Source organism: Calypte anna, chromosome 8 (assembly GCF_003957555.1).
Source record: "Calypte anna isolate BGI_N300 chromosome 8, bCalAnn1_v1.p, whole genome shotgun sequence".
Lineage (NCBI taxonomy): Eukaryota > Metazoa > Chordata > Aves > Apodiformes > Trochilidae > Calypte > Calypte anna.
The window spans coordinates 11,216,210-11,243,157 of record NC_044254.1 but is presented as its reverse complement, the minus strand read 5'-3'; the positions used below and the strand labels follow the sequence as shown (position 1 = coordinate 11,243,157).

Sequence of the window (26,948 nt, the reverse complement as noted above, 5' to 3'; positions counted from 1 at the left end):
CAGGGATGATGCCAGACTCTAGAGGTATATGCAAGTCTGCTAATGCAGACTTTGACTTTTTTCAGACCGTTCACTTTACTTTCACTTGTTGCAATAATTAAATAAAATCTAACATAAATAAGAGTATAGCCCAATGTATGGTATGATAACCTATGTACTATAAAGAAAAATGAGTATTGAGAATATCAATAAGGAAAATGTTATGAGAGACAGTAATACGTGGATACACACATAAATGCATGAAAAATGAGTAATTACCTCCTGACTGGAGGAAAAGCAACAGTAATTGTAAGAAAGGAAATGGTGACGTTCAGCAGCAGTCACTTAGCCCTGATGTCAGCTTATTTATTATATGTAACAAAAAAGTTCTCTCATTTCCAAATATTTCTCAAAATTCAGAATCCTATTCATGGATAAACGCTATAAAGGCTTTGCCTAAAACCTTACATTTTATGCAGGCAGAGATCAAAGAGATTGCATACTCATGGTTTAGAGGTCTTAAATATCTTCCTTTGAAGTACAGCAAAGTCAGAAAGCTTAAATCTCAGTAAATTTGTGCTTTGACAGATTAGGTTTAGAAAGTAAGCACATGCTTAAAGTCAAAGCTTCCCTTGTTATAATGTTATTCTATAGTGTATAGAGTTCTTTTTCTTCATATGATATATTCCATTGGTCACCCAACAGTACATAGATTTTTCATAAAACATATGCCAGTACATTAGTCATGTTTCTGAACATTCCTGTTTAATCACATGAGGTTAATGAATGTATAAAGCAAAGTTCTCAGAATTTATATAGCAATTAAAGTTCATAGAGCTTAGGTGGACCAAGCAAGTACATCTTTGCCCTTTCAGTTAAATTCCAATTCTCTGAATTTAGAAACACTGAGAAAAGATTAGCTTCTCTATCTAACTCTGGTTTTGTTTGGTAAAACTCTGGCTTTGCAATGTTACTTGTGAGTAGTAATATCCAGATTCTTCATAAGAACTATCGAGAGGTTCGGGCTCTTTCTAGAGAATATCCTTTCACCAACTCATCTGTGCATACAGTGACATTTTTCAGTCAGGCATCTTCAATGATAGTAAAAATACTGAGCAAGGGACTTTAGAAATCTGTTGTCCATTACCTGCTTCCACCAATGAGGTGACATTGTTTCTGAAGTGTTTTTAGCTATCTGTGTGTTCATTTTTCAGGCTTCAGGGAGCTTTGAGTGAAGTAAAACATTGTTCTTAGTATTTTCATGTTTGGATTTTTTTCCCCCACCTATTCTCCTGTGTTGTGCTGTTAGCCATTCCCAAGTGTACAGTGGAACAAAGTAGAGTGTCTACAATGGGCTTAGTCCATGAAGAGAATTGCCTGAAAGTAGGAGCAGGCAGGGCTTAAGGAAAGTTTGCAGTGAAATGAAACTGGTGGGAAAAAAATTAAAAAATAGGCAGGAAAGGATTAACTGAAAATGAAAACTTCAGTTATTTCTTGACAATTTAATTTTCAATAACATTGAAATCAAATAGTAAAATTTCATAAGCTTTTCCTTTCAAATGTTTCATAAGGCAATGGGTCTAACGGTAGAAAAAGAGTTTAGTGAAATCACCCTTTTCTGTTCTGTTCTCTTTATGTATCTCCAAGGTCATTCACAATTTCTCAGAAAGCTAATTTTCTGAAATACAAAGACATATCTCTTTAGCAGCGAATGACTAAAGGACAGAGAGTCCTTTTTCCTTCAGCAGAGTCTGGGAATCTATGTTTTTGGAGGATCCCGGGATCTGTCCTCTAGCTCTGAACATCCACAGAATGGCAAGGTGCAATGTTGTGTAGTTCTGTGGTGCAGTTTCAGTGCTCTTATGAAAGCTGTAGGAATTGGATATAAGGACTTATTCCTCCTCGAATAATCCTCAGTCTTAAGTTTTTTGTCTTTTTTCCATCTTCAAATATGTATTATTCTGCTGAGGGTGAGTGTGGCAGGTGAGCCGAGTACAAATTTTAAAATAAACTTGGTTCTCCTAAGAAGCTGAAATTCATCAAGTTCGATCATATATTTTCCTGGAGTAGACTTTAAGCCATGAAAATCAGTTAATTTTAATATAATTTAATAAAATATGTGTTTTCAGCTGGCTCTGACTGCAACTAGATATCAGAAAACAGAGACAAAAGATATTTAGAACAGTTGCCCCTTTAGAGCCTGTGAGTGGACCTTGTTCTGGTTAATATATGTTTACAGCTTTTGGCAGTCATAGGTTACAGATCCCTAAAGTGGAGGTGAATTGTCATATTTAATAGCCCCAGGTAAACTTGTTCAGTCCCTCTTTAAAATCCCCTTGAACCTTTGTGAGTGTGATGAAGACAGAACTGAACAGTAAGTAGAAAAGGTTTGTAGAATGAAATTCCCCATAAAAGGAGAATTTTGACTTTGGAAAGAGACTTATGGGCTGTGTCTGTACTTATAAATACAACAGGCCTGGGACATGCGGTACAGCAAACAATACTGTTAACAAACTCCTTGCTTACATTTTCCTTTTAAGCCTGGGCAAGACTCAGGGCTGAATGGTTTGGATGTGGATGCAGCATTTCAGGAGAGGAAGAGTAGTTTTGCTGTGTGAAAAGGAACCGTGCTTTATGGTCAAGAGAACAGCTCATCTTTTTATTTAGTAGGATTTGGCTAAGCACTGTCTTTGGAACTGAGAGCAAAGAAACCATCTACTGTTGATTTCTACTGTGTTTTGGCAGGTCCTGTTCTTTGTAAAATAACAGCTTTGCATCACAGACGCACTTGGTTTTATCCTTTTATTTCTCAATGTGGTTTGTTGTCAAGACTATATAAACTGACTAATGAATATGTGAAATGGGGAGGGGGTTATCCTGTTGCTTTGCTCTTCACCATACCATATGTCATGTCACACAGATTTTCTCTGCTAACATACCTGTCATATCCTCTCTAAGGATGAAATAAGGAAAATTCCTCAGAAATATAAACTAGTACATACTTGCACCCCAAAGGTGCATACATCTGGCACCCCAAAGGTTGAAGTACACTTAGATACTAGCCAAAAATTCATAGGTTTAGCCAGCATGGCACTGATAATGGTGTTTAAAGTCCATAGCTTACTGCTGTTAGATTTTCTAGCATTCAATTTGTAGTAACAATGGCCATAGCAACATTTCCCTTCTGAGACATAAAGCTCTTTTTTAGTAGGCAGAAAGACGAAGAATAAAAAAATGTGGATGTTCAGAAAGCAACAAAATCCTCAAAACCAAGATTTTGTGAATGTCTCATAGAAAGTGATCCCATTTTTAATGTGTTTCTTAGTGCCATTTTGGGAGGACTAGTTTACTTTTCCACAGAATGAAAGCATACATGAGTATAAGTGAATACTGAGAAAATTCCATGTCTGAGATTTCCTACAAGACAGAATGCTACATCCAAATTCCAGTAGTTAGCTATGTTCTGTCCAGCTAAATGATTCCTGCAGTTTTGTTTGGATACTATAATATGTTCTAAATGCTGTCTAGTGCTTTGAATACAATTAAACAGGTGTTCTGTTTCAGCTCTGAACTGGCTGCACTTCAGTGGTGGGTAAATTAATCTATGTATAAGCCAAAAAGCATGCTCTGAGATCAAAGATACTATAAAATAAATTTATGTTTAAATAAGGCTGCACAATCTATATAGTTTCTTATTTGAATAATACTGAGAAGAAAAAAAAAATTATCTGCAGATGTATGAAAATGATGTTACTTGTAGAAAAATAATACCATGTATCTTACTGACCTCATTAAAATTATGACATCATCCCTCTAACCATATTTTTTATTTTCTATTTTACAAAACAGAATTTTTACAAGATATTTCACTTTGAAGGATTCAATAACTCCTTTTTACATAGCATGCCCTTTACCCTGTTTATGTCTATTTCGGTCTTTTTTTTTCCCCCCTCACTGAAATTATCCTCTGAGGCATGGGTGCTGCCATCTGCAGGGCTTCTGGGGACCGAATGCTAATAGGAACCGAAGCTTTTCATGGATGAGGAATTTGGGTGTCACTTTTGAAGGTTCAGTGCTCTGCTCCCAGCCCCTAATGAATGAAAAGAGAAATTTTTTGAATTGGTGCTGTTGTCTGAAGCAACTGTGCACTGTGAGCAATGCACTTCTTTAATGCACAGCAGCAAACAAACCCAGAGGTAAATATGAAAAACCACAGATGCGTCCCAGATACTGTGAAGTTCAGTGCTCTTCCTGAAGTATTAAAATGCCAGTTCTGTAAGTTTTACATGCATGATTGAAATTTCTGCATATATGTGAGAAATAAGATTAGGAAAGCTAGTTTGAACATGAGAAGTTTATCATAGTTTTGTAAAACTAGTCAGAGAAAGGAAAAGAAAGCTTCAGGGAGGGAGAGAGGGGGGAAAATGGATTTATAAGCACTGATACATACTTAGTAGTGAGATATTAGAGATTGTTGCCTCTTTGCTCCTCTCTTGTCACTTAAATATAACAAAAAAACCCAACCAACCAACCAACCAACCAAAAAAAAAAACCAAACCCAAAACCAAACACCTAGAAGACTGACAATCCAGAGCACCTTTTTATAAATTTATGATTTATGCATGGGACAGTGGCAGTCACACTTGTGTGCCCATCCTCAGCATGTGAATTCTGCCACCTTGGGAATACTGCTTATTGTGTGAGAGCTGATATCCTTGAGAATTAACAAAATCCTAAACTGGTAATATTTTTAGTACTGGAAGCTGCCTCTTTTGGGGGACAAATAAGGCTACCGTATTGAGACATCTTATGATTTTCCAGAATCCTAGGCTCAGCAATTGTGTTGAACCACCACAGATATTCACATTGTTTTGAAGGAAGTATTTTGTGTTCAGACTTTTATTTTTCCACTTCTACCAGGAATTTGACTTATTTATGATTGATATACCACTTGGCAGAGTCTTAGTATTAGCAAAATGCTTAGACAAATCCATAAATGCCAATAGTTAGCAGTTCAGGAGAGGCCATGTTCCTTTTTGATGAGAAAAAGAGTCGTGTACGTTGAAAGTCCTCATAGAAATTGGTGCAGAAAATTGTGACCCAATGTAAACACTGAGATAAATGTAGAATATTTCTTGAAATTTGTAGAAAATAAAAGCTGGAGAGTCTAAATTTGTTCATATTCTAGCTGTGTGGCTTGCATGATACTTCAGGGTTGATTTCAATGCTTATGATTTTTCACCCTGGAATCAGTTATTCTTTACTCAGGTTTTCCTGTTTCTCTAAAATAGGCATTGAATTCTGTCCTCTGAGTTAGAAAGCTACCGTCTTGGACTAATACCAACTGATTTTTCAATTATTCTAGAATGTGATTGCAGCAGTTTGTGTTGCTTTGCAGTCATTTGACGGAATGTCTGATACTACAGATTATGGCAGTGAAAGAGAACAAAGCTTTTTACAGCACAGTAAGTTCTGACATCAAACTGATCAATGACTTATCCCTGCAAAGGCTCACATTTCAGCATTTTCAAATGCAAAGAGTTCTAAAAATATAATGGAACACATCATGTAGCATTCCACTCATTCTTTTATAGCTGCATTTTATGACCAAAGGAGGCAAGGTCATTCCCAATTTATCAGATGAATGAAATTTTGTAGTTTTATGGGGTTTGGTGAGATGACAAGAGAAGTATAAATGATGAAGACTCAGGCGATATCACATCAGAAGCCTTCTGTTTACGGAATCTCTCCATACAGTTTGTAACCTATATTTTAAAAATTACTTTTCACCAGTTTAAAGTTATTTTTTGTCATCTCCAGCACTTAATCCTTGTGTTCAGTCATAATACTCTGTATAAAATATTGATATTAAAAATGTAGAGATTCCTATTATCTCACTGGAGAAGAATATGAAATGTGAGAATTGGGCATCAACGAATAGCTTAGAAGTGAATATTTCCTTTCCAGAGTACAAAGTTTCTGTTCACAAGAAGTTCAGTGCAGGGATTTTCCTTTCTAGCTTGAATTAGAAGAAAATCACCAATTAAGACTCACAAAGTCAGTGAGTCTGTAAAGGACTGCTTAGCAATGTGATTGTGAAGAATAAAAAACACAGGCAAAGCTGGTGAAGTTTTAGATAATCTTTTTATCTAATTGATAAAAAAGAACCAAGTTTTTGGTTAATGAAAGCATTTACATAGCTTTGAGGATTTGATACTAATTTTACGGAATGATGTAACTAACTCTTGTTAGCATTTGACAGCATAACTTAGTAAAAAATTTCTACTAAATCATGTAATTCATTTCTGTAGCTAGCAGTGATGCAAGAAGTGACACAACTATTTCCATCAGGCCAAATAATATCTTCAGACACACAACTTGTGCTGGAGCTCCAGAAAAGTGTTTTCAGTCCCAAAAGATCATTTAAAAAAATATGCATGAGCTCATCTCAAAGGATCACAAAACAAGAAAAGGCAATTTCAATCCAGACTATTGTAAAGCATGAGAGTAAGACCTCCACCTCATATTGAATAGTACATAGCATTATCAGTATATTCCTCAGTCCTGTTGAGAGCTGAATATCTGCAGAGGAAAAGTTTTAATTAATTTCTTTGATATCACCGTATCTTTAAACTGAAATGACCGAACTACAGCCAGTTACATAGTTCATCTAAGATGCTTATTTGTATTTAATGAAAGCTTAAGTTCCAGGCTGTCTGGTGTGCCCTCTTCTGTAATTTAAAAGGAGAAAAAAAATAATAAAAATCAGTCATGTAGCATAGTATTAAATGCAGTATTCAAGAGCCAGGTACATAAATATAGTCCTCTTGCACACAAACTATTCATATATCATATAAAAGTGTTGAAATCACATTGTCAGTATTACTGGAGCTAAAAGTGAACTTCTTTAATCATGGGGAAATACTTTACTGTATGATTTCTATGAATCATCATTCAGCATAATGAATCATATGAATGTCTTTCATAAACAAACAAAGACATCATAACTTTGGTCTTCATAGTGGCCAGAAACACTTAAATTTTTACCTGGAAACCCAGTATGCCTTTGTTAATAAAAACATTAGGGATGCAGTGTGTGTTTAAAGGAACGAAACGGTCTTTTTCTGCATCTTGAGAGCAAGAAAGAGGTAAAAAATGCTTTAAATAAGCAGAGATTCCATTTTAAAATGTAGCTTGGGATGAGAAAATTAGGGATTATTTAATATTACTAGGAAAATCCTTGTGTAAAAAATCTGGCTCTCCTCTGAAAATTTTAATCCATGTTGAGAACATTGGAGATAGTGCCTTAGAACAGAACCGTCTTTTGCAAAGACCTGACCTATCCATATCTGGAATTTTATTTCCTACCTTTTGTCCTGATCTGGGTAAAGAACATTAGGATTATATTTATTAAATACTGTTTGAATCACTCAGTACTTTAAGAATAGAGAAGTTATTCAAGAACTCTATCAAATGCAGATTCTATTCAGGCACTTCTAAATATAAGGAGGTTGGTGATTGCTAGTGTATTTAAAAATATGTAGTATTTGAAATATAAAAAAAGTTAGCATAGCTTTTCTTTCATTATTTGAAAAAAATTACCTACAAGTTGTGAGCAAGGTGCTTGTCCCATTAAGGGATGTGGTTTTCTGTTGTGCTGCTTAAGTGTAATGCAGAAAAAATTAGAACTATACAGTTCTTTTTTGTATTTTACAGCTGTCTGTCCCAACCAAGTGAAAATTCTGTTCTAAATTTTTTTAGGTTCAGATCTCTGGTGCTGAACATACCTGAATTTTTAAAAGCAACAAGAGAGTAAAAACTATTAACATGAAACAGCAAAAAATGGATATATCTTAGCTAATTTATTAAAGCACTGGTGGTTTTAAGGCAATTGAATAACAATAAGAAATGACTAAGATCCACCACTCTTAGCCTTGGAAATTAGTTTAAATTTGTAACTAGAATTAAATGATATAATATTATTTAAAGATCTGTGGTTTGGCAGAAATAGGATACTGAAGAAAATATCACTGAGGTCAAAAATGGGTAGCTAAAGAACCTGCATTCCACATATACTACTTTTTAATTGATTTTTCACTTTCGATGGAATAGGAAATTATAATTTATTTGTTCACTTACGAATATAACACCTAGACAACCTGTCACAAATAAGGCGGAAAGTGATTCCAGATGTAACCCACCTCAGGCAGTGCTTAGGGAAAATATTTGCCTATTCTTTTTCTTTGGCAGAAGAGGTGCCATAGGGCTATTCTCATGAACTAGGTGTTTTTTTATTTAATGTAGCATATAATGTGGGAAAAAAAAAAAAAGAAAATAAATTCTCTAGCTTGAACATGTGGTCACTGTAGTTAGATTCTTGCTGCTTGTGTTCTTATGTCTCATAAGCTTTCTTCCAGTCAAAGGGAAAGGAAAGATTCAAAGGAGTAAGGAAATTAAAACAGTTAGTGCACTACTTCAGCAGCGTGCAGTCACTTATAACAAGAAAGCTTGTTTAGTGGATAGACAGTAACAAATAATTTTGTTGATAAAAGCAAAACCTAATAAACTCATAATTAGCTTGTTGCACCTTCTCTCCTATTTTAGACTGTTTAGCAGAGCTCTGCAAGTGTTAAATCTGGTGCATGGGATGACTACTTGAGGCTGAAGACAACTAAAAATACTTTTCTATATTATCACCATTGGAAGCTCTTTTTCTTTTACTATCCCATGAATGTTTAAAGCTAATACAAATAATTTCCTGGAGGGCACTTCAGCAAAGCCCAATGTGAATTTATACCAATTTTTCAGGAAGAATTTGAGTGAAGTATTAAAAAAAATTGCTAAATACTTAATTAATAATGAAATAATAATAAACAGCTAAGTAACTTAATTAAATGACAGCCACTTTGCAAATAGTTTTTTTTTTTGCTCATTATAGTAAAAAAATCAAAATCAGTTTATAAGCAAAGTGTGACTTGCATGATTTCCACAAGAATATCACAATTCTTTTGTTTTGAATAGATTACCTTTGCTCACATTATTAATTTAAAATCTTCTCAGGACTGTGGGATTTTTGATTTATTTTTCAGTGTAGTAATGATGTAGATGAGTTATTTAATGAGTTAAAGGGAAGGTTAGTAGAGAAAGTTAGGGCCACACATGTTTTATCATTTCAAGTAAAATGAGTTAAAAATATTCCAGTGAAATAAAATTAAACTTACCATGGGAGATTCTGTTAAATGACTTGGACACAAAATCAAATATTAATGTGTTAAAGGGACTATTTCCTAGGCTGCAAACAACTTCTTGATCCACAGAAAGCTCATCAGTTTAGTCACTTTACATAAATTCGGTGGTTTATTAGTAATATGAATGGATTAATTTGAGTTGAATAATGAATTCTCATCTCAAAGGGCTTAGAATAAATACCAGCTTAGACACTTTAATTCTTTTGAAAAACTAATACATTTGAAAAATACTTTGTTGTTTAACATCATGCTGAATATAGCCATACTCTAAAAGCAAAACACCCTACAGGAATGATCCAGAGCCTTAACTGGAGACATTCAACACACAACTAGAGACATTCAAGAACTCTTCTTTTATCCTGAAATCTAACTAAATGTTTTGCTGTTGGCAGTCTTTCATGTTTGTTCATTGTCAATATTCAAGTCTGAGCTGCACAGAGGCTGACTGCAGTTCTTCTATGGTTTTGATTCTTCAGAAATCATGGTTATGGTTTCTTAAGCGGTATAAATTGCCAAATTTTTCCCTTAGCAAATGGCTTTTTCTGACACTATCAGCTTGATGCCGAATTTTGCCCCAAAAGGCGAGAATAAACTGCCTCAAAGACTTGGTTTGAGTCAAATAGGCAGGAGGCATTTTATTAACGACGCGCGCCGGAGAAATCGCAAGGGGATTTCTGGATTCCCGTGACAAATGCAAGCCTTTTTATACATTTTGATTACAGAATTACATCATAGTACATACATAATCATGCATATGTATATAGAGGCGTGGTATAGGCGGGGTGTAGGGTGGAGCCTTTCTTTTGAGGAGCATCTTGGTGGTCGTTCCGGTTGCCTTCATCATTGGCAGGGGGCGTCCCGTGAGTCTTCCTCCTTTAAACTTTTGAACTTCTTCCTAATTTGGGCAATCTCCGATGTACTTGGCTTGGCCCCCATGGCTTGGCAGAGGCCTTTGGGTCAAGCCGACCTCGTTGGTTCTGGAATGCGCTGAGCTCTATCACTACCTGTTCCTATCTCTCTTCCCTGCCACTGTGTTCCATTCCTTAACTAATTTATTGCTCTATGTGGTTTTCCTAAATGCTGAGTTTTCTCCAGATGCTCTATATCCTATGCTTTAACCCATTATCTCTTGAAAGTAACTGTTTTAGGGGCTTCAAGCTGGTAGCATGGGGTAACCTGTACTGAGATACCTGTCTGTAGACAGATTTGCTGAAGTCTAAGCCTTCCTAGTCAGCACTCTCCTAGTGATTCCTTAATAGTATGATTATAAAGAAATTTTGGACTGTGTAGTGTGTTTAAAACAGATATCAAAACATAAAGCAGTTTCCCAAGCAGTGTTCCTTGATGACTTTAATTTCTGCTATGAATTCCCAGACGTATGGGAAGTGTCATGGCTATAAATTCCTTGAGCTAATTAGTAGCCCCAGAGACAAAAAGAATATCTTATTTGTAAATAAGTCTTTCCAAATGTAACATGGTATAATATATATATATATATATATATATATAAATGAGCTTATCTGTGTGATGCTATCCTTTCTCAATGTATTTTATAAACTTGAAACATACAGGAAGTTAAATGGAGGTAAAGAAAAGGCCAAGAACAATTGCTTTGGCTGGTTTAAAATAACAATGGCTTGATCATGAGTACAGAGTATGGTATGTCTGACTTCTGAAGCCTTTACTGGAGTGCTTCCAGTAAGCCTGAAAGGTGGAATCATAGTCCTACCCTAAACACAGCAGAGCAAGGAGGCAGAGTGGAGGAGAGAGAAAAAGACTGGTTTACACAGAAGACCAGCTTTTACTTCAGCTGCACTGTGCTTTAGAGATACAGATGGAAAGATTAAGGTTGAATGTATAAAGGTTACAAATGCTATTTAGATATAAATGCTATTTATTATTTTTACTCTTCCCATTTGTACTTTGGGTCTTGGAAGAATTAGTGTTTAACTCAGAAGATGTTCCTCTGTTGCTGTACGTTTACATTTTCCTGATTTGGCAGGGGTGTTAGGAGTATGGGAGTGAGGGTTAGGAATCAGGAGGTGTGAGAGATTCCCAACAGGAATGGTAGAATCTCTTGCTTTGACTTAAAATTGAGGTAAATCAGATGCATTAAGGAGGGAACAAATGGACTCTGTAGTTTAACTTGCTTGGCAGTCAAACGAATGTATTTATAATAGCTTTTTAGTGGCATGAAAATATCAAAGACCAGTTTGGCTTAGCAATGCAGACAGACTTTTTGACTTCATATTCTAATGCTTACTTCATGAGATGCTTCATTTCTCTTTAGGTAATGAATTGGAAACAACATTGGCTCAGACCACAAAATACAAGTACTGTTCCATTAGACAGAACAATTCTCCAGGAACCTACCAACTAGAAAAGGAGATAACAGGCCCTACAGCCTGTGAAAAAATTAAAAAAATTTGAATATTAGAGATCTGTAGAGAAAATAAATGCATGACCATTACCGAGACTCTTTAAAAATGAAACAGAAACTGAAAAGGTTTACAATTGGAAAGAAAAGCACCACTAAAGCACAATGTGGCTTATTACATATTGAAGGACAGACAATAAATTCCGTGTTATTTAAACTCATTACTTGTGCCAAAGGCACATGAACTGCTGTGTAGCTATAACATAGCCCACTGTTCTGTGCATTATGAATGTAACCACTGGGGCTAAAAGCCTTCCAGCATTCTATACAGATGGTTATGTTACTGCATGAAGTCAGGCCTTCGTAATTATGAAGAATTTAAGGCTGTTCTCAAACTATAATTACACTGTAGTTTAAGCCTTCTGAGTTGGGCTTACTGCAGTTTGGAACATTATTGTGGAAAGCTGAATCAGTTAATATTCTTTATTCCTTATTCTATGATGGCCCTTTCAATAAAATTTTCCCTCATTCTAGCATGGTGTTCCTACTAGATAATATGCTAACAATGTACCAGACCTGTAGTTGTAAACTGAGCTTTTTCACAGGGAGAGTAAGAAAAGAAGATCAAGAACTGAGGCTGACATAATTCAAGTAACAGAGACTTTCTATTAGTATGCTCTGGAACTCTCTAGTTGTCCTGTGCTGGCTGAGAAAGGGTGTCTCAGCATAAAGAGATCTCTGGGTTATACGACTGTCTTGCTCACTGTCTTCCTGGACCTCTGAGACAATCCCTTTTTGGCATCCCAGGCATCAGTCAGCTCTGATTTACATTATAGTGAGCAGGTTCTCCTAGCAACTCCAAGACTGCAATGCTGCAACTGATGATCATGTTAGCTCCTCTTCTCTGGTCTTTGGCTGGCTACGTGTCAGCTGTTCCTGAAAGGCGAACCTGTAGTCTGTAGGAAACTGCAGTAGAAATGCAATGCGTTAGCACCAAGATACAGTTTTAAAGGAAAAGGACTGGTGTGTTACTTTTTCTCCTGAGTTCCTTATCAATAGTAAAAGAGTGTGCACGTATCACTAAAAAATCTTTTACACACTGATACTTTTTTTATGATTTAGATCCATGCATGAATTAATCATGCTACCTAAGTCATATTTAGTTATACCAGAACACAAAGGCATGCATGTGAACAAAAATTCCTATGATTAGCACCCAGTGAAATGTCTTTCATTTCAATCAACCACTAGGGAGAATTTCCAGCTACAAGTTGATGATTTAATCACTGAAATTAGAAAATATTTCACTTTATGGAAACACTAATTGTTATTTCAGCACTGATTTTTTCCTGCTGTTGATACAGATCTGTAAGTACAGGAATATGCACAAGAAAGTGAAGATGCGTTCTGTCACTGCTCTTGAAGTAAGTTACTGGTTACTCACAGGAATTGAAAAGAACACTTAAAATTGAGGAAACTATACTACAACTTTTTTAGGGAGCACAAGATTTGTTTCTGGGTCAAGGGAGTGAACTGTAAAGAATTTCAGAAGTACCTGAGAGTATTCTTTTCATATGAGACAAATGAGAGAAGAAAACCCCTCAAAAGACTGTTAAACTGAGCTATGTTCTTAGAGTGCAGCAGAGTGACAGAAAGCAATCTCTTCTGACCCAGCTGACAAGAAACCAAGACACAAAATTAAGTCAGAAACTATAGACTAGGCTCTGGAATACTAGAACCAGTCAAATAGAACAACTGTGCTGTCTTAGTACAGCTAAGCTAGCTGTCCCTCTAAGCCTCTCTTTAAATCAGTAGTTTGATAAATTTTTCACCTGTTCATAGAATCATAGAAGGGTCTGGGTTGGAGGGGACCTTAAAAAACATCTAGTTCCAACCCCCCTGCATGGACAGGAACACTTCCCACTAGATACGGTTGCTTAAAGCTCCATCCAGCCTGGCCCTGAACACTTCCAGGGAAAGGGGCCTCCACAGTTTATCCATTCCAGTCTCTCACCACTCTCATAGTAAAGAGTTTTCTCCTAATGTCTAATCTCAGTTGGCTTTCTGGGCTGCAAGAGCACACTGCTAGCTCATGTTGAGCTTCTCATCAATCATGAACCCTGAGTCCTTTTCCTCAGAACAGTTTTCAGTCCTTTATCCTCCCAACCTGTATTTGTATTTCAGATTGCCTAGGCCCTGGTGAAGAACCTTGCACTTGGCCTTGTTGCACTTCAAGCAATTTGCACAAGCCCAGCTCTCAAGCCTATCAAGGTCCCTCTGGATGGCACCCCTTGCCTCCAGCATGTCAACCTCACCATACAGTTTGGTATCATCAGCAAACTTACTGAGGGTGCACTCATTTCTACTGTCTGTGTTGCTGACAAAGATGTTAAACAGTGTCTTTAAGACAATGTTTCTCAGTTGTCTTCTCTCTGTGTTTGGATGTGAACTCAAACTATGAACTGCAGATGGCATAAGGAAGGTTAATGTAGCTTTCAAGTTCATGTTACTCATATGGATTAGAAATAACTTAGCAAAACAAAGGAGTCTTAACAATAAAACCTAAACCAAAATCATAGTTCATAACAGACTAATGTACAGCTGCAGTGTACTTCTGCCAAACTGAAATTATATAAATGCCAAGCAAGTGTCAGAGGAAACAAAGGAAGGGTCCCTCCCGTGTCCCTTTACAAATATTTTTTCTACATTATTTCTTTAGTAAACAGGGGTGGAATAAGAATGGAATACTTATCCAGTTGATACAAAGGCATATGTTTCTGAAATCTAATAATTTGAAGTCAGACATACAAACAGCATTCTCTTACCTATTTTGGTAAATGCTGGAAGCACTATCAACTTAGCATTATATTGTGAAATCAGCTGTGTGACTGCTGAGGAAACTAAGGAAGAATGAGTCATGTTCTTTTGTTCTTCCCCCATAGTTACACAGAATTTCTGGGCAGAGAGTAGTATAAAAATGGATGGAGGCTTGCCTTCTCTCTTCCCACAGTATCTGCCACTGCAAACGAGGCACTGTGACAAGAATAGTAAATACTTTCTTGTATTAATAGCAATAGTTAACATCTTTGGGAGGAAAGAGGGAAAAAATTCTTTGGATGTGCTGTTCATGTAACAGTAAAATAATCTAAAGCTCATTAAGAAATGCATCCTCAGGGCATAATTTGGAGGTAGACAACCTATATAGTTTCCAAAGGCTTAATCATATTAAGAGAGGAAAAATGGTCTTAAATCATCTGGAAATGAATTGTAGTTTACACAGTAGAAAAGCTGGGTTTGGAAGATAATTTGAATTAAGGACAGGGGATCAATTTGTGTCACTTCATAAGTAATTCTACTGCACTTTCATCTTTTCAGGTTTGGTCAGTAAAGAGCAGACTAATTTTACAGTGAGGGTTTCTTGTGGTTGAAACTCCATGGAGGTGGAGGCTGTTCCAGCAGTGCATTTGGTCAGCCATCTGCCAAGTGCAACTGGAGTTTCTCAGGGTGACTCCAAAAAACTTTATATGTGTTAATTGCAGGCTATCCAAGCTTAGGTCCTTCATTCAACCAAATTTTACTTCACAGAAATACATTAAGTGTTTAAGTCCAAAACAAATCTGACCGAACTGTTTTTTTCAAATCTCACTGAACTGACAACATTTTGTCGTCATTCAACATGCTCCTTAATTTTATTTTGGTAATAATAACAATTTTTAATTCAGACAGACTTCAATCTACAGTTGCCATGGGATTTTAAGATAGCTGGTCCAGTCAAGAAAAAAAAATTTCTAAAATCCTTATACCTCCCGTACCATATAAATAGTGTGTATTCTTGTCATGGATACAAAACAACTCCTGCAATGAAAGTAAGCCCCTAAGACATAGGTTTGGTATAAAAAAGATATACTGTATATGTAAGTATACCTTCTGTATGACTCTCAGTAACATATCTATGCACTACTTCACAAGGCAAGGATAACACGAGCATGTGTGAGGCAACACCTCATAAATGCACTTCTGGGTTATGAGAAGAAATATTGAACACTAGGTAACAACATACCATCTCACCATTAAACATGGTAAAGATGATCACAGATATGAAACAATCAATATGTAGAGCTAAATCCCTAAATTCTTACTCAGGGTAAAGATTAAGGATTTTGCTCCATATTGTCTGCTCAGCAAATGTAATTACTTGGTTGCAAGTGCACATGGTAGAAGAAATTGTGTGTCACTGTGTAAAAGAATCATAGAATCATAGAATTAGCCGGGTTGGAAGGGACCTCAGAGATCATCTAGTCCAACCCTTGACCCACCGGAGCAGTTGCTAGACCATGGCACTGAGTGCCACATCCAGTCTTTTTTTAAATGTCTCCAGGGACGGAGAATCTACCACCTCACCGGGCAGTCCATTCCATAGCCTAATCACCCTCTCCGTGAAGAAATTCTTTCTAATATCTAACCTAAACCTCCCCTGGCACAACTTAAGACTGTGTCCTCTTGTCTTGTTGAAGGTCGTCTGTGAAAAGAGTCCAGTTCCCACCTCGCTACAGCCTCCTTTCAGGTAGTTGTAGACAGCAATGAGGTCTCCCCTGAGCCTCCTCTTCTTCAGGCTGAACAGCCCCAGCTCTCTCAGCCTCTCCTCATAGGGCCTGTGCTCAAGTCCCTTCACCAGACTGGTTGCCCTCCTTTGGACCTGTTCCAGGACCTCTACATCCTTCTTAAACTGAGGGGCCCAGAACTGGACACAGTAAAAAATAGAAATAATAGTACCACTCTGTTTTTCACACTCTGATACTACACTGTTCTCAAAATAGTCTCTGAAAATTGAGCTACAAAAGACATTAATTCAAAACTATCGTATTCATGTTTTGTAGATTTCCAGTCCTGGTGTTAGCAAATAATGAAACAGCATCTTCATGACAGCCAATAGAAAAATGATGAGCAGAATCCTACCAAGTACAATTATTAGCTCCATAGGCCTTTCATGTATGAAATGTAACTCTGAGCTTATCTAAAGGTGCTATTATGCTAGTTTAGCTGTCTTCTCCAAAAGTACTGAGCTCCCAATATGTCTTTTCATATAGAGGAGTAAACCTGAAATTACTGTCTTCAGAACACTACCTTGTTTACCCTAGTTTAAGGGATGTTTAAGAATTTTGTTATCTGGACATTGCTTTTGCTCATTGCTTCTCCAAATAAATAGAATGAAAACACCCAGGGTAAGCTATTCTTTCCAAAGCAAAAGAATCCTGTTTACTGTCTGGAGGAAAACAGAAATCTTTATACATGCTTGGTCAACTCAGAGCAACCTGTAAAAAAGTGACGTAAGTGTATGTTCATTTATCTGACTATTAAGATCTTACAAGAATAAAATATTTATGCAGCACTTTCACTTAGCAAATGATGAAAATGGAGCCAATAGCAGCATGACTTTGTTAAAGAAAATCTTTCAAGCAGAGGAGAAAGTGCAATTGACAATTCCCTTGCAGAGTCTTCTCTTTAGTGTTAGCATGGGTCCAGCTCCTGACTAAGCCTCACCCATCTGAGAACCTCTCCTTAATTCTGTTAAAAATTTTGTAAATTTTTAACCTCTAGTTAATTTTTTTGTAAGACTCTATAAAACTAGAAGGAAAGAGCTTTATTCTTTGTTGAAAACTACTTGGGTCTGATGGCTAGCTAAAGAGTGATAAAACCCAGGAGCAGCTGTAAATCATGTTGTGTGGGATTCTATTTATACTTACAGTACCTTAGTCCTTGCTTTGTTTGCTGACACATTTCTCAGACACATGTAGAAGGAAAATCAATCATCTCTTAGTCCTTTACTGTTACCTGCTATTGAATTGTACTTAATATTCTTCTGTAAGGCTTCAGTGACAGATCTCATTCTTTCCCTTCCTGTCCTTGGGTCTATACAATGAATCAGACATCCCTTGCCCATTTTCACCAATTTTTCATAACTGTATGGATTTACTTTTTAGAAAGTACAACAGAAGTAAATATTTCTCCTCTCCAGTAATCAGGAAAACAGATATTTCCTTTGCAAGCATTACATAATTCTGTGTGGTTTTATAACAGTAAGCACTGAATCTGAGTAAGAAGAACTGGGGAAAAAAATTGCAGCAACATAATGTGCTAGGCTGTATCATGCTCTTCTGGGAAGTGCTGAAAGCCCCATCTCATAGTTAAAAATAGACTGCACTGTATATGCAGCAATAAGGCTGGGCAGATAATTTGATCTGAACAGTTTTAAAAAATTAGCTGCTTCTTTTACTAGGATCAGTCTGCAGACGGAGTACTATTTTCAGCAACATTTCTATAAATAGTTCTTGCTGTGTATAATACTTTTGTGAATAATTCACAAAATTGAATGCTAAAATTTGAGCTACTTTGCATTTATCAATAAAATATATGGTTTTTTTCTCAAATGAGGAGGCAAAATTTGTTATCCTGTACAAATGCAAGTACAAATTATAAACTCATGCTCAAAAATATATTAAAATATTCACCTAACATTCTTCTGTGCCATCAATTTTGCTCCCTAGGAACAAAAATTTATAACGTAAGCTTCTTTAAAAATTGGAATTACTATTTGCGGAAGACTTTATTTCTATTCTCTTTTCTATCTTCCGAGAACAGCACATTAAGACAGACAAATATTGAATCATTTAATCTTTTTCATCCTCACTTTCTTCATTGGCATCATACATTGCTGTGCTTACTCAGTAAGAGATGCTCTTTGATGGGCATAAGCATGTTGACCTATATATATACAAATATGCAGTTGTTCTTATGCCTGTATGGCTCGCTCTGTGCTACACCTGAACTGACCGGTTATGGAGATGTCCATATGAACTACAACTGAGTGTACCTGATGGTACAATGGTTTTCTGGAAAGGTTTTCCTCTGGCATGCCTCAAGTTAAACAGTGCAGATGGTCTAGAATGTAGTTTTGAATTGCAGATGGAAGTAATGTTTTAAAGGCAGCATAGCATAGCCTGTATCCACTGTTAGGCATTTAAGGGTTTCTTCTGAATCACAGAATCACAGAAATTTAAGAATTGGAAGGGACATTGAAAGATCATTGAGTCTCCCCCGCCACTTCCCTGCCCTAGGCAGCCTCTTCCAGTGCTCTGTCACCCTCACAGTGAAAAAGTTTTTCCTTATCTTTATGTGGAACTTCCTATGCTGAAGCTTGTACTCATTGCCCCTTGACCTGTCATTGGGCATAACTTAAAACAGCCTGGCTCCATCCTCCTGGAACTTGCCCTTTACATATTTATAAACATTAATGAGATCACCTGTCGTTCTCCTCTAAGCTGAAGAGACTCTGCTCCCTCAGCCTTGCTTCATAAGGGAGATGTTCCACTCCCTTAATCATCTGGGGGGCTCTTTGCTGGAATCTTTCAAGCAGTTCCTGGTCCTTCTGGAACTGAGAGATCCAGAACTGGACACAATATTCCAGATGTGGCCTCACTAGGGCAGAGTAGAAGGGGAAGAGAATGTTTCTTGACTTCTAATGCATCCCAGGATGCCATTGGCATTCTTGGCCACAAGGGCACATTGTTGGCTCATGGTCAGCCTTCCATCCACTAGCACCCCCAAGTCCCTTTCCCAACAGCTCAGTCCCCAACCTATACTGGTACCTGGGGTGTTCTTTCCCAGATTCAAGACTTTACACTTGCCCTTGCTGTATGTCATTAAATTTCTCCCTGTCCAACTCTCCAGTCTATCTAGGTGTCTCTGAATGGCAGCACAGCCTTCTGGGGTATCAGCCACTACACCCAGTTTTGTGTCATCAGCAAGCCTGCTGCAACACTTTGTCTGATCATCAAGCTCATTGATAAAGATGTTGAACAGAACTGGACGTTCCCATTACCTCCAGTATTATCTTTGGTCTTTTAGCCAATTAGTTAATCTTCAGGTAGATTTGTAACACCATGCACTCACTTACACTCACTTACACTTGTCATTTTATCAGGCAAAATGCAAAGCCTTACTGCCTGGAAATTGGGAGGATGTGTTTAATGTGATGATGTCTCTAACAAGGTGTGGCTGATTTGAAAATGCTCTGAATTAAATAGTCCAGAGGAAGAAGCAAAGACTCTAACGTAAAAGACCTGATTTCCAAATGTGAATTTTCTGACTGGGTAATTTTTAAAAGAAAATTCAAGTAACCAAATAGATCAATTAAGAAATGCCAACCTAGTGTTTAAATTGATTGTAGTAGATGTGCTGATCATTACTTTCTCCTACAGTGAATTCTTTGTCCAAAAAAACTCCTGTTAAAAAATGGCCTCTTGATAACAACCAATATATAAAAATAGGGTACCCTGAGGCAGTGGTGTGTTTGTTTTGTTTTGTTTTCCTCTCTCTTTTTTATTTCTCCCCCCCCCCCCAAATGCCTGTCATGAAGCATTTTAGTTGAACGGATACTATTTGCAGTAACTGTTCTAGAATTTGCATATATACTCTTGGAAGAATAGCTGAAAGTCTTTTCAGTCCAATGAACTTCCTAGATCTGTCCGTTATGGACTTTTTAGTAAACGTGAATATATATGATGCAGAGAAACACAATCTTGTGAATTCTTGTAATGGGACACTTTCCTTAGGTTAACAGTGCATTCAGCTTGAAATACACTTAATTTTAGCACGGAGGATTTGGTTTAAATTATTATTAAAAGCAATAATAGAAATAACAAAATTCAGCATATGAAGTGCTATGGGGGAGATTGGAGGAATCTGTCAAAACTTAACAAATCTCTTATTGAAAAGATTCCTGGAAAAAGCCATCCTCTAAAGACAGCTAAATATGGCAACAGCAAATGCCTAGCAGTTTAAGGGGATCAGTAAGGAACATGGCTAGTCAGACACCATTCCAAGACTACAAACAAGGAGTGTTCAAGTACAGAATAACAACTAGCATTTTGAAAGGAGAAGAAAAGAGATGACTTTGGTAGGAAATTAGCTAACAATACCATATTTTCTGCAAAGGATGCAAAAAGAGAAGAAAGATACCACATTTACTAGTTTATGCAATGCAAATGTTTGGGAAGCTAATGATGACATGATACAGTTAAGTCTCTAGAACTGCAGTTGAAATTTATTGCAATGCATAAAAAAAGTGTTAGAAGCTATTAAAACTGAAAAAAAATCATAAAATGCAAATAGTACGTGTCCAAGAATACTAATGAGAAGAGGAAAGTAATATTAGGCAGTATTTAGTTGCAAGTGGTTTGGGAAAAATCTCAAAAGAGAAAAAACAACCTTGTTTCTGTTTAACTGGAGTTTATGAGGAATTTTTTTTCCAATTTTTTACCCATCATTATTACTATCTGTATAGAACATGATTTGTGGAACCATATTAGAAAACATGAACTAGTTAGGTCACAGAATCACAGAATCACAGAATCACAGAATCCTAGGGGTTGGAAGGGACCTCGAGAGATCATCTAGTCCAACCCCCCCTGCCAGAGCAGGGCCACCTGCATCACATAGGAACGTGTCCAGACGGGTTTTGAATGTCTCCAGTGAAGGAGATTCCACAACCTCCCTGGGTAGCCTGTTCCAGGGCTCTGTCACCCTTACAGTAAAAAAATTTTTTCGAATATTCAACTTGAACCTCCTATGCTCCAATTTACATCCATTACCCCTTGTCCTATCACTGGTCACTACTGAGAAGAGCCTAACTCCATCTCCCTGACACTCACCCCTTACATATTTGAAAACATTGATGAGGTCACCCCTCAGTCTCCTTTTCTCCAAACTAAAGAGACCCAGCTCCCTCAGCCTTTCCTCATAAGGGAGATGTTCCACTCCCTTAATCATCTTAGTAGCTCTGCGCTGGACTCTTTCAAGCACTTCCCTGTCCTTCTTGAACTGAGGGGCCCAGAACTGGACACAATACTCCAGGTGCGGCCTCACCAATGCAGAATAGAGGGGGAGGAGAACCTCTCTTGACCTACTAACCACACCCTTTCTAATGCACCCCAGGATGCCATTGGCCTTCTTGGCCACAAGGGCACATTGCTGGCTCATGGTCATCTTTTTGTCAACCAGGACCCCCAGGTCTCTTTCACCTACACTGCTCTGTCCCTTGCATGGAGGTGGACTCCATGATGTAACCAGCCTTAACCTATATATATAGTTTTAATTTTTTTCTGGATGATGAAATTCGCCTTAAAAGTACATTTTCTGAAACATTATGAACAGTTTATGATCAAAATTATGCAGTGGTTCTCTGTGTTTTCTAATACTTAGTACATATGATTCAAATGCATTGGACACAGTTGCAGTACTAACCAAAATGCAAAGAGACACCTGAATGAATGTCCTAGCTGTGGTGCTGGGAAATATTTAAAAGCTGTTTAAACTGAAAGAAACTCTAAACATCTCAAAGAACTGTAACAGCAACATTTACTCTAGGTAAGGACAACAGCAATCCTTTAATGCCATTAGGGCATGGCATGTAAATGTAAGGCCACTATCTCAAGCTTTGGATACAGTGATTTAACTCTTTCACTGCAGTGAAGACACAGTTGCTGACTTCAACAGAATATGTAAGCAATTTTATGAGCAAGCAAGTCCAGAGGACAAAGATCAGCGAAGATGATAACTACAGCATAGAAATTTGAACTTCCTGAATTGTGCTGCAGAGATTTCTGATCATAACAGAAGCTATGGAAGGAAAACAAAGTAGACACCTAATGCTGTACCATCTGCTAATACAGAACTATTTATTTTAGTTGTGTCTGCAGGACTAGTGTAGCAGAAGGTCATTAAAAATAATTTTTAAAAACATCTTATTAAAAAGGATTAGAATGCAAACTAGCTATTCGATCTTTTACCAGTCACAAATGACAGGTTTAAATAAGTAAACCGGTAATATCACAGAATGTAGAAATACATGGCATCTGGAAGTTTTATGTGAATAATTCAGTAGAGGGATAAAGATATGTCCAATCTCACTATTTACAGGCCTTCCTACCTTAGAGGAACTCCTCTTATTCTTTGTTCCTGGTTTCAGTTGTTTTATGGGTCATGAGGGACTTTTGTAAGGCTAGAAACTTTAATTTTTTGTGTGATGTAGTGTAAAATACAGCTTCAGGTTTGCACAAATGCCTTTCAGGTACATTTTGCATATCTAGTTTAATTGCATGTGTTATGAATGTACTATTGATTTTGTTAAATGTGTATGTCCATATAATTTTCCTATCATCATATCAATTACAAGGCGATAGAAAAGTAAGAGTGCTTGGAAAATTTGTGTTGGGGTCCAAGGAGGTGTCTAGAAGTCTGTAAATTCCTGCCTGTTCTGTGGTAGTCAGAGGCTGAAGCAGGATGAGGCTTTAGGTTATAGTCAGAACAGGACTTGAGGCTTTGAAAAGACAAAAATGCAGGAGACCATACTCCTTGCTTGTGGTTAAAGCTGGTCCTCATGGGGGATTGATAACATATTTTTATGAAACCATGAAATTTTAAGCAAGCAAATTGCTGCGTATACTCCTGTATCCACTAATGCAGTTACCTCCTCAGTGTTAACTGCTTGTATCACTCTCATTTTGTGTTCTGTGTTTCCTAAACACACATATTTTGTGGTGTTCGTAGTCCTCTAAGATAATAAGTTATTAGGAAACTGTTTTGGGAAGATGGCCAGTAAAGATGAAGACTAATCATTTAGTTTTAGCCAACACAGAGCTAGCTATCATTTAGAGCCATTTATCAATGGTACTAACTTTTGTTTGTCTTACGCACAAGTTATTTTCCTTTTTATTAAAAGAAACTTTTAATACTATTCCCAATTAGATGGCTTTACAAATGGGTATAAAATAATCCATGTAGAGGGCCTTGTTAGTTAGCATTCTGGTGTCTTGGTGTCTCTTTGAGATAGAAATATAGACTCTCCAATTCCCAAAAAAACCAAGACTTGACTTACAAACCTTTGATGGCAGGAATAAAACCATGACAATAAAAATAGCAGTGTTTTTGAAATAGTTTCAAGCATTCTAATAAATGATGATATCTTTATGACTTGAGTCCCTGGTCAAAAATACTTCCAGTAAAGTATCACTGATTCCGGGAAATAATGCTGTTGGGTTTTTTATTTTTTTTTTTAGGACACAGTCCTTTACACTGCACTGTGAATATCGTTAAGAAATAATACATAATAAATAATCCCAGCATTGTCTTTGCTTAGGCTTCACGAGCACCTAGTTATTGTAATATGAATCTTAAGTTAATGAACAAATGTTCTCTTGAATGAACAACTGTTTTGATTAATGCATCTTGAAATGAGGGAATCTCCTTTATTTCTGACAGTGAGAGGTATCAAGTGGCCATCAGTGGTGGATGGGTGTCCTGCAGATAATGACATAATAATGTGACATAATCAGAATTGTTAAAACTGCAATATTTTATTAATTTCTAAATTGGAATTCTATGCAGCTGTCACTACAAAAGAGACACCTTTTCAATTCTGCTTCACTTGCTTGTCAGATAACATGCACTATCCTTTCTGGTCAATAATCAACATGATCCAGTACAAATATGATAAATAAAAGAATCAACTTTCATAAATGGTGGTAAAGATAACCAGAGCACTGAAGTAAGAAGGGTTTTTTCTAGTGTTAGTGGAATTTCCCAGCTGACTGAAGAAAGGAATGGCTAAGATATTCATCACCTGTTTTTTCTTTTTAGCAAACTCAAAACAAACATCATTAATGCCAGCACAAAGTACATGAAGATTGATGCTATGTACTTCGAGAGTTCTTCAGAGATCTCCCTGTGAAAGCATCAAGGTAATTTCCTCTTAGGAAAAACAACAACAACAAAAAAAGTGAGTAAAAACAAAAGAAGAGCTTTTGGAGAGATTTGCAGCTCTTTTCTCATATGAAAACTCCTTTAAAAAAAATGAAGTTAGATCAGGTGAACAGTGAATTGCTGTGTTCTGCAATTGCACCAAGTGCACTAGCTGACCATGTGGGAAGTAGTGCACACTGAATCTTTATATTAAATGAGTGCAATTTTAGCTCTTCTTCTTTCAGAATTCTTGAAATAAAAATGTTTAACTCCTGTAAAATTAAAATGTTTAAGTCCTGAGTATTTTCCTGTACAGTATTTTAAGAAGTAATGCATACTGCTACCGTATTTCTGTTTTTTACTGTCTTGGAAGACTAAGAATTTTACTGGTTCTTAGATGGAATGAGTATGGTATGATGATCACACATTTTGGTTTAAAAACACATTAATAATATATCTGGTCTAGAATTGTGGGGTATTTTCTTTCTGGTTTTACGCCACTTAGGGTTAAGTGAAAGAATTTGTGAATTTTTCAGTTAATTTCTATAAGCTTCTACAAGAAATTTTCCACTTGTTCCTGCAGCAGGAGAGATTGCTGTTCTTGTGCAAGACGTCTTTGAGAGGACTCCTCCTAGACTACTACTGCAAAGGTTTATGAAAGGCTTTTGAATTTTTACCTGGCTTTCAGTCAAGAGCCAGTAAGAATGCCTAAGTGATATCCTGAAGCATTTTCATACTTCAGTATTGAAAATGAGGACTTCAGTGCCTAAAATAGACTGGAGCCTCTCTGAGGACTCCTTTTCTTAATAGCTCCCTTACCAACTTCATGGATTTCAACCTGAAATTTATAACTGTTAAATCTATAGCCAACTGGAATCATCATTTTGAGAGTTATAGCTGGATATTTTAATAGCTGTTATACTGTACTTCCTCTTCCTGACAATCACCTTCTCTTTTTCAGCTTTTTCTTCTTTGCTAATTTTGTGCATTTGTCTCCCTTTATTGGCTTATGACTTGACCAAATACAGAAGAAAGGGGGAAGCCCTGCTCCCTAAAGGCAATATGTATCTAATTCTTTCCTGTGAGAATTACTTGGTGTATGTATACACATATATATGCATGTATATATATATATATAATTTTTTTTCAGATTCTATATAATGTATCTCATCAGTGTATGAGTCCATTCAAAGGAGTATTCAGATTGCTAGTGAACAACAGAGGAATATGGTTTCAGCTAGAATAATAAAAAAGGTCTCTTTACATAGCATCCACTATTTTGAAAAGCTCCTGAAGACCACATGATGCCTAATAATACCAGAAGTTAGCTGTCACACAAATACATGTTTTTTTCATGGTCTCTTCTAGTATCTTCACATATGTTGCTTAAAATGATGCAGTGAACACTTTTCTGTGATTTTATATAACATATGGTGGATGTCATGCCATTGAGTGTGGACGAGTAGGAAATACATGAACCATTGTTTTTTCCAGGCCTGGAAGGTTGGAAGGCATTGCAGGAAGAACCAGTTAACAGCACTCTTTGGTCTTTACTCATTGATTGAAGTTACTAGAGAGAGAGAGTAACGTAACCAGAATAACACCTGGAAGAGGGCACAGGATGTATTCACAGCAATTGGATGTTCTCCAGTGGCTGTTAAAGTGCATAGCTTAGAAATGGAAGAGTGCACACCAAGCAAGAGTTGACCGCATTCAGCAATTAATCATTCAGAGAATTCTTAAATCATGTAGGCTAAATAGTATTATACATTTTTCATATTAACCACTAATATTGTAGGAAACAGGGTAAATTAATTTCCAAGCAGTTAATAAGATTCCGGTTTAATTTTGCAGTGTATTGTATTACTGTGAGTCATATTTCCAACAAAAATAGTGTATTTTGGTAACTCCTGTTTCTAAATAGCATTTTTGTTATAAAATCTCACAGTAGGGGTGAATTAATTTACACTGCAAAGCAGCATTAAAGCAGCATACTCGTCCTACAGACAAGTTCTTGAAATCTGGGGAAAAAAAAGAAAGATATTAGTGTCTCCTTGTATACTCTATGTAAGGAAATTCTAGATTTTGAAATCTAGAAACACAGCTCAAAGATCAAAATGTAAAGTTTAATTAAGCTTTTTTAAATATATGAATGGTTCCAATTTTGCTTTTTTTCTTTAATGTTAATGTTCCCAAACATCCTGCTATCCCAAGCAATGAATACAGCTCAGCTGTGTCTGTATTCATGTATAATGACACCCAACAGATACAGGACATAGAACCATTACAAAAGCCAAAAGCATAAAATCCATTACGTGCACAGAAAAATCACATATTCTTTAGTTCTAACCACAATTTCAAAATTAAATTAAAAAAAAAAGTCACTAGACTTTGAAACCGTGTGAGCTTAATTCCTGTGTAGAGCAGCATTACATCACTCTAAAATGTTTACTTGGTTATACTACTGTGATTATCAGTGATGGCCAGCAAAACCAACTCTTACGAAAAAAGCCCACTTCACATATTATGAAGGTCATTAGAAAAAA

The 26,948-nt window shown here is 36.6% G+C and overlaps 1 protein-coding gene across 3 annotated transcripts in view; it reads right to left on the bottom strand.

Moving 5' to 3' along the window:
* The window catches only part of OLFM3 (olfactomedin 3), a 54,517-nt gene that overhangs the window by 24,630 nt on the left and 2,939 nt on the right, over nucleotides 1-26,948 (bottom strand). The window contains exon 1 of one of the 3 annotated variants that reach the window (XM_030455133.1): nucleotides 3,894-3,981. The exons of the other annotated variants lie outside the window; for them this stretch is intronic. The gene's annotated coding sequence lies outside the window, so the exon portion shown is untranslated. Of the gene's footprint in view, nucleotides 1-3,893; nucleotides 3,982-26,948 lie in introns of those variants that run through there. 3 annotated transcript variants of the gene reach the window in all.